The sequence below is a fragment of the Amblyomma maculatum genome, chromosome 7, assembly GCF_055883805.1.
Source record: "Amblyomma maculatum isolate TAMU_Amacu chromosome 7, ASM5588380v1, whole genome shotgun sequence".
Taxonomy (NCBI): Eukaryota; Metazoa; Arthropoda; class Arachnida; order Ixodida; family Ixodidae; genus Amblyomma; species Amblyomma maculatum.
Window position 1 is genome coordinate 136,609,166 of NC_139350.1, and position 9,698 is coordinate 136,618,863.

Below are 9,698 nucleotides of genomic sequence, written 5' to 3' on the forward strand. Positions count from 1 at the left end.
TCGCGGACTCAACAAATAGCTTAGTATTGCGCACTTTGTCTCATTTGTTTTTCACAAAAGGGGGGGGGGGGAGGAAGGGGTTGTTTATATTGCGCACAATTTGTCCCGTAGTTGCCCACGATTTTTTTTTTAGAGGTATCGCGCGAACGGGCCCCACAAATCTCTAGATGGACCCTTGGGGTCCGCAGTGTTTATATTGCACACTTTGTGCCGTAGTTACGCGTGACTGTTTTTTTACAGCTAACGCGCGAACGAACCCCGCAAATCTCTAGATGGACCCTTGGGGTCCGCAGTGTTTATATTGCACACTTTGTCCGTAGTTACGCATGATTTTTTTTTACAGCTATCGCGCGAACGAACCCCGCAAATCTCTTGATGGACCCTTGGGGTCCACAGTGTTTATATTGCACACTTTGTGCCGTAGTTACGCATGACGTTTTTTTTTACAGCTATCGCGCGAACGAACCCCGCAAATCTCTTGATGGACCCTTGGGGTCCGCGGTGTTTATATTGCACACTTTGTCCTGTAAGTTAGTCATGATTTTTTTTTATCCGCGCAAGTCGTGGAATATGTGTCTGCATATTTACTTGCACTGATTTTCAAACCTCAAATATAAATAACTGAATTCACAATGATGACATGTCTAAATAAGAACCGCTTGAATGCATAAAGAAGTGGAGAAAGGCTTACCTGTCGATGTACTCACCCCTGCCTCCGACCGCATACCGAGACGACGACGGATCCACCGCTGTTAGTTAACGACGCTCGCTGGGACTAGGAAAGAATCTGATGCCGACTTGACACGCAGGTAGAAGTAAAATACGGCAGAGAACACAAAACGCGACCTAGCCCACCGAGACCCAACCAAGCGAACGGCCATTTGCAAACAGCTGCGTAGTACGGTAACTGTGGAGCAGTGACTCGTGAGAAGGCGCAGGCGATATATATAAATACAAACGCGCCAATAATTATTTGAGGCTATTTTAATATTAAAACAAATATTAAACCGGTTTTTGAAAGGTTTTTGAGAGCCAAAATGAAGTTTTAGTTTTCTTTAACTTTTAACCAATGGTAACCATTGGCAGCCCTTCCGCGGGAAGTTTGAAATTGTGGATTGTTGCAGTATGCGTGCTTTTGTCCGCATAAATTAGCACAATGGTATCCTGGCGAGTGCAGCCCATAATGTTCCCTTTGCGGAGATCAGAGGGCAGACCTATAGTACATTTTGTTTAAATGTGAAACCTTGAAACCCCCGGAGGGCCTGTAGATTACCGATTCGGAACAGTGAGAGGCTGCATTGCTTAGCTCTGATCCAGGCCGGCAACACGCCATCACGGCCTGGGCCAAGGAGGTCGCCGAGAGCCATCGAACGACGACCACCCCCTAGGCGGCTTGAGGGGAAGCGTCCTCTCACGAAGAAAAAACACACCAAATTCTCGTTTTCTCCTCCGAGTTTGGGAACGGCGGTAAATGTAATGGTTATGTTATGCTAGGTACACTGCGGTAAATTAGTTTTGAATGTATAGTTACCGTCTCAGTCCGACAGCGCCTGTTCGGCGAGACTCAGTTAAATGTTTTTGTGGAACAAGTCTCTTGCGCGACACATATTATCAGCGAAAAAAATGCGTCCCGCGACACACGTACATCTCTCGAAAGAAATCCGGCGCGCGACATACATTCCGCGACAGAAATTAGTCATGCGACACATCCCACGCAGACATCTGTCGCAAGACAGAACCCGTGACAGATAATTCTTCCGTGCGACACAAACCGCGACAGGCCTCTTTGTCGCAGGACAAAGGACAAGAACAATGTTTGTCGCAGGACACTACCCACTACAGACACCTTTGTCGCAATACAAAAGACAAGAGAGAAGCCTTTTTTGCGACAGAACCCACTACAGACAATTTTGTCGTTGCGACAAAACCCGCGACACAAGTCTCTGTCGCACGACAAAAGCACGACTGAGACGCTTGACGCACGACAAATATATGTGTCGCGCGACATATTCACGACACAAAATTCTGTCGCGCATTTTGATCGTATACATACTATTCTCAGGCTACTCATAACTGTAACGACATGCTACAACATACGGCCGAAAGAGTTACCGCCCCACAGGCAGCACAGATTGCAAAAGTGTTGTTCGGGAACATGGAAGAAGAGGAAGACAAAGAAGAAGAAGAGGAGGATAAGGAGGAGCAGCAGCAGCAGCAGGTAGCCGACGAGTCGCTGAGCCAGCATTTGTGATTAATCTGATAAATATCGTGGGGTTGTGATGGCGGCTCACGCGTGAATCTTTCCACAATAATGGGAGACGCGACAGCGTGCACCGCTGTGGTAATGCGCACTTATCGCCGGCTGACCGGCAGCGAAGAGGGCGATGCCCAACTCGAGAAACGCGTGCACGCTATGCTTTCCGTGGTGTTCGACGACGAGAGGCAGGACCGGATTAGGAGGATAGAGAGGCTGCCGCAGAACTGCGCGCCGACATGCTAAGAATCGTGGGAAAGCTAGGCGAGGCGCAGGGCGACAAGACTGACTGCATGGAAAAGGAGTTGAGCTTGGTCGCCGACATTGCTAGGCTTGCGAAGCTTGCCGTAGAACGCATCGAGCGAGACGTACCCGAGCATTTCAGAATCGAGGACAAGCTGGATGCGTTCGTCGACGAGGTGCGCAAATGTGGTGTGTCGGAGCCCGCAGTAAGTGCTGTTGAAATGTACGAACGCGCCTTGGGCAACAGCAGTAGTAGTAGTAGTAGTAGTAGTAGTAGTAGTAGTAGTAGTAGCAGCAGTGCGGACGACGAAAGGCCAGCCAAGCAGCAAAGCATTCAACACTCGGACACGTGGCACAAGCTCGATTCGCTTCTGCGAGCAGTTGCCATCGTTAGCACCGCCACTGCTGTTAATGATGGAGAGGACGACGGCGCCACCACCGTACAAGAATCTCCCGAGAATCTCGTAGTAGTGCCACCGATCATCGAGGGTCCCGGTGTGCTCGATTGCAGCTACGAAGAGGAGGAGGAAGAGCCCGTCGCGAACGGAACGGCTGGCTGTTGGGGGCCGTTGCGACCCATCGTCGACTTTCTGCTGTCGCCCACCCAGACCGAGGAGGGGGCTGCCGAATCGAAGAAGCAACTGCGACCCATTTTTATACTCGAATAGGTCACGGAGGAAGAAGACGAAATCGTTATGGATAAAGACCCAGCATAAACAAGGGTACCCTTCACGCCACCCCATTCCCCCTAAAGTCGCACAAACTATGCACGTCCTTTATTGCCTGTGCACACTCCGTGCGATCGTAGTCGTCGCAAATAGCTGGCAACCACCCCCACGACAAAAACAACTCGAGTATCGTCGAAGCGTCACTTACGGTAAGGCAATAGATTCTACCCGGGCAGTGAAACGGCGCCTGTCGAAATTCAAGCCTTCCTATCAGGACAAGTTCATAACGATACTGACGCGCGCCGTGATTCGCAGGCACCGCTGCAAACTCCATCTTTTACCGCTATATAAGTTTTTTAATGAACTCAGCGTCACGCTTAAGGACATTGCAAGGCAGCGCGACCCTATTGCTGCGGCGACCAGACTGGTTACGGGTGAACCAAACCCCGATGTGATAGCGTTTCGGTTTCGGATCGTGCAACTGGCCCGTAAAATTCGCGATCGCAGCCGCTTGTAGTAGTTTGACAAGAACATGGTAGTTGTCGCCAGACTGCTCTTGGTGGCCGTTATTGCAGCAGCGATGCCACTATGGCGAGAATAACAACCACCGCTAATGGTGGGACAACACCCAGATGTGTTTGTGGAGACCTTTCTCCGGGACATCGAGCGCATGCAAGGGGAAACTGGAACAAGCCGAAGAAAGAGCCTTCAGCATCGCTCGGAAACTGGCAGTGCAGCACAAGCGCATGAGGGAAACCATCAACCGTGTCCGCTTTAGCAGATTCCCTCCTTTGTTGCAATAAAGATATATATATATATATATATATATATATATATATATATATATATATATATATATTGTTACGATGAAATAGCAAAGGGGTGTTTATTTACAGTGATATGGCAGTGGGATAAGGTGAAGCCTACTAGCCCCAGGCACCAACGCTTCGTCTTCTTCTTCTGCCTCACCATCACCATCCCTCATCGTCGTCATTAGCGTGACATTTCCCCCCTACTCAGACAAAGCCCTCTGGGCGTGTTCGTGAGTCGTGCGAGGCTGACACGGCTTCAAGCGGGCAACATGACACAGTTCGGTTTTGGCAGACCGGCGACCCGATGCTGTCAGGCGGGCTATCCCATAAGTTAAATCACTAAGGCGTTTGATAACCACATATGGGCCGTCATAATGGGCCAAGAGTTTTTGATGTAGGCCACGGCGCCGAATTGGACGCCATAGCCAGACTAAATCACCTACAGAGTACGTGACCCGCCGGTGACTGGAATCGTATCGCACTTTGGAACGTTCTTGTGAAGCACCAGACCGTAATCGGGCGATTCTCCGAGCTTCTTCGGCGAGACAGAGGGTCTCAGCCAGGCAGGGGTCTTCACGGCTTGTGAAGGGCAGGATAGTATCCAGAGAGTAGCGTGGCGGTCTGGCGTAAAGCAGAAAAAATGGACTGTATCCAGTCGTCTCATGCGTGGCGGTATTAAACGCATACGTGATGAAGGGCAGTATGGTGTCCCAGTTCTTATGCCCTGCGTCCACATACATGGCTAGCATGTTGATAAGCGTTCTGTTGACGCGCTCAGTCAAGCCATTTGTCTGGGGATGGTATGGCGTCGAGTGTCGGAAAGTTACGGCGCATAAACGCATGAGCTCTTCAACAACATCAGCAGTGAATTGTCGGCCCCGGTCAGTGATGACAATTCGTGGCGGCCCGTGTCGTAAGATGACTGAGTGCAGCAAGAAAAGCGACACCTGATGCGCCGTAGCAGATGGAAGAGCGGCGGTTTCACAGTAACGTGTGAGATAGTCCACGCAGATTACAATCCAGCGATTTCCATCCACGGACTTCGGAAATGGACCTACGAGGTCAATGCCTACTTGATCAAACGGTGCTGTCGGGGTCTTCACAGGGTGCAGCAAGCCAGACGGAGTTGCGGTTGGACGTTTGTGGCGTTGACATTGCTTGCAACTGGCAACGTATTGTTCAACCGTCGAGCGCATTCTGGGCCAGTAAAATCTTTCTTGAGCACGGTGGAGTGTTCTAACCGATCCCAAATGCCCAGAAGTTGGATTATCATGCATAACACGCAATACGTCCGTGCACAACGTCTTGGGAACTACGAGTAGGTATCGCTGGCCGACAGCCGAATAACTCTTTTTCCATAGGAGGCCATCATGCACACAAAAACGGCTTGTAGGTACGTTGGCTTGGGCAAAGAGAGGCTGCAGACTGGTATCATTTTGCTGTTCCGTTTTGAAAACATTCGTGTCGGGGAACGCTGGCTCGAGGGTCGATATATAATTGTCGAAATCGTCGCTTTCAGGTCCAGTCGTGGCCATTGGAATCCTAGAAAGACAATCTGCGTCTGCATGACGCCTCCCGCTTTTGTAAACCACGGCAAAGTCATATTCCTGTAACCGGAGGGCCCAGCGTGCGAGGCGACCACATGGGTCTCGAAGGTTCCGCAACCAACAGAGTGAATGATGGTCAGTTACAATAGTAAACGAACGTCCGTACAAATATGAACGGAAACGCTGCACAGCGAAAACTACAGCTAGGCATTCCTGTTCGGTGACTGTGTAGTTTCGCTCCGGCTTGCTCAGGGTACGACTTGCGTACGCGATAACATGCTCTCGTTCATTGTGCCGTTGGACAAGGACTGCACCAAGACCGATTCCACTAGCGTCCGTGTGTACTTCTGTCATTGCAGTAGGATCGAAGTGACGTAAGATGGGTTTCGATATTAAAAGAAACTTCAGTTGACGGAATGACGCGTCGCAGTCTGGTGTCCAGTTAAAAGTAGAGTTTTTGTGGAGAAGGCACGTCAATGGGTAAGCAACGTCAGCAAAGCGATGTATAAAGCGTCTAAAATACGAGCACAACCCTAGAAAACTGCGCAACTCCTTCACTGTCTGCGGGGATTTAAAAGACTCAACAGCGGCAGTTTTCTGGGGATCCGGCATTACACCATCACCATTGACAAGGTGTCCTAGCACCAGCGCTTGGCGCTCTCCAAAGCGGCACTTTTTGGAGTTCAGAATTAGGGCGACGTTGTGCAGGCAATTCAAGACACGTACTAGACGGTCATTGTGTTCTTGGAAGGATTTCCCAAATATCACGACATCGTCCAGATAGCAAAGACAAATGTCCCATTTTAAGCCGCGCAAAACTGTGTCCATAAAGCGTTCGAATGTAGCTGGCGCATTACACAGCCCGAATGGCATAACATTAAACTCATAAAGGCCATCTGGCGTTACGAAGGCTGTTTTTTTCTTATCTGCAGGGTCCATTGGAATTTGCCAGTAGCCAGATCTGAGATCAAGACAAGAAAAATAGGACGCACCAGAGAGGCAGTCGAGGGCATCGTCTATGCGAGGAAGAGGATAGACGTCCTTTTTCGTAACAGAATTTAAACGCCGATAATCGACGCAGAATCGCCACGAACCGTCTTTCTTGCGTACAAGAATAACAGGGGCAGCCCAGGGGCTAGATGACTCCTGTATCACCTTTTTCTGTAGCATGTCCTCCACTTGCTCATGAATGACTTTGCGCTCAGATGGGGACACGCGATATGGCTTTTGACGAATGGGACGAGCCGAACCAGTGTCGATGCTATGATGGGTCCGATGTGCAGGGCGAGAGGTTGGTCCATCTGTTTCAGAAAAGTCAAAAATAGGCGAAAAAGGTAGAAGAATATCCACAAGAGTACGGCGTTGAGGTGAGCTGAGATCGGCGCTGATCATGCGGGAGATTGAAGTTTCATCAGCAGGCAAAGGTACGGTGGCACTCGTAGCATCTGTGACCAAAGCAACGACGTGGGGCGCATCGGGTCCACAAGAGGCAAGCTTCAATCCCGTTGGTAAAACTGCGGGCTCGGACGATGGGTTGATGGTCCATAACGAGGCACTACCATGATGCACGGATATCATACAGTGAGGGATAATTACATTTTTCTTCAGGCATGCTGAGTGAACTGGGTGCACCATGGCCGGGAATGAAACCTTCTCAAGAAGTGGAACGGACACGGGGACGAACATGGCAGACAAGGGTGGAACTACTGTGTCTTCGGTAATACTAAAAACTGTTTCTTCATCACGGCCACTTTCAAAAAGTGTCGGCAGATGCGAGCTATCAAAATGAACCTCTTGACTTCGGCAGTCCACGGTAGCGCCACAAAACTTCAAGAAGTCCATTCCTAAAATGATGTCATGCGTAGAGTGGGGTAAGACTACGAATTCGGCTTGAAAAATTGCACCACCCACAGACACTTTCGCACTACACACACCCAGTGGCCGCAACGCCTCTCCACTCACACCACAAAACGTTGAAGCACGGTCATATTCAAACATCACTTTGCGTCCCAACAAGCGCCTAAACTGATTACTCATCACAGACACAGTCGCACCCGTATCCACCAAAGCTAATGTATACACACCATCAATAAACACACGAATTTTGTTTTTGAGCATTATAGTTGGAGGGATGTTGGCACACAGCACATTTCCAGCGGCCTCACCCCCATTGGTCGCGCTGGTTAGTTTTCCTGCTGATGATGCTGAGGCGACATGGGGCGCCGTCGTGGTGATGGAGAACGACGCACACGGAAGGCGGGTGGTGGAGTAACACTTCTATCAGATGCAGGGGAGTGGTCGCGGATATTCTGGTTATGGATGTTGCGGTAATACCCACGCTGAGTATTTGATTGTTGAAAAACGGGATTGTATTGCCGATTGTTGGGTACTGTTGGAAGCGCCGGACGGTTATAGCGAGGTGGGAACCTACTGCGGCAGTATCTGGCGATGTGACCTTCGACGCCGCAGCGGTAGCATATCGGCGGAGAAGGTAGAAAATGCTGTTGCGAATAAGAGCAGGGAACAGCTGGGTGCGTCGTAGGTCTGTCTGAATGCTCATACTGCTCAGGAATCCTGGTAGATCGAATGGAAGATCTATGGGCACTTGAGGCGACGTCATACCTTGGGGCGTCAGGCACCGACGCATTCCGGTTGGCGAAATGCATAGGAGGATAGTCAATGGAAGCTGCAACTTCAGGAGCTTGTGGGAAAGGCTGAACGGTAATCGCTTGTGGTGGTGAAGCCGGCCGCCTAGATACCCTCTGGACAGAGACCTCAGCAGATTCGTGCAGGGGAAGTGGGTTGAGCCGCAGGAGTTCTTCCCGCACGATTTGCCGGATCGTCGACGGAAGATCTAGTTGGGCGTGGTCATCAAGGCTGGCCACGGTAGGCACGTTGGCCAGCCGCCCAAATTTTGGCACAATACGACGCGTTCTCAGAGCTTGAAAAGCGCGGATGTGTTTAATGACATCGGAGACGGTTTCAAGGCTGTCTTTGGCGATTAAAAAGTTGTATACGTCAGCCGCGATACCCTTCAAAATGTGGCCGACTCTATCTTCTTCGGGCATGTTGGAATTGACACATCTGCACAATCGGAGGATCTCTTCTGTATAAGTGGTACAAGTTTCATCCGGCAACTGAGCTCTTTGGGCAAGGGTCTGCTCAGCCCGTTTTTTGATCGGTACAGAGTCACCAAAACGCTGTTTGATCTCGGTGGCAAACCGTTCCCAAGTTGTCAAATTGTCCTCGTTATTCTCGAACCATGTCATCGCCGTGTGAGTTAGAAAGAAGACGACATTTGTGAGCATGGTGATAGGGTCCCACCGGTTGTACCGACTAACTCGTTCATAATGAAGTAGCCACTTCTCAACGTCCTCACCTTCCTCTCCTGCAAACGGTCGTGGTTCCCGGTAAGGCTGGCAGGGAATAGAGCTGGAGGGGGCAGGCCTGTCACCAGCCTGGCTTGCAGCGTCGCGGCCGGCGCGGTTAGAATCGCTGTGGTCCATGATGTTTGGAAGTGGTGGCAGTCCAGCAAGGCGGCGACTACGTCGAAACTCCAGTGGTTCTTGCTGCGCCGTATTTGGGGATCGAACGGAGCACCTTCCACCAAGTTGTTACGATGAAATAGCAAAGGGGTGTTTATTTACAGTGATATGGCAGTGGGATAAGGTGAAGCCTACTAGCCCCAGGCACCAACGCTTCGTCTTCTTCTTCTGCCTCACCATCACCATCCCTCATCGTCGTCATTAGCGTGACAATATATATATATATATATATATATTGTGAGCACTGTGTGGTGCTTCATCTTCCACACGGCTGAACGTGCGGCTTCATCTTCATCCTGCTCCCTCTTGTAGATACCCATCGTCATCGCGGAGTGTGTTTGGCTGCAGCGTGCGACCAAGGCTTCAGGTCTGCAATAAAGCCTGATTCTCCAAGTCCGACCTTCGCGTTACCTTACACGCGGTGGAGGTGCGCCTTGATTTCCCCGCTGCTTCGTCACCTGCATCCACCTGGAGCTTCGTTCTGGCCGCCGTTTGACCCGACCACCATCGTCATGACTCAAGAGGGCCACTCCGCTATTCCGGCTGCTACCAACTCGACTCCAGCTCCCCTTGCCACTTGGACTGTCAGTAGCCGTCAGCGCGACCCACAGATGTTCGCCGGTCTCCGC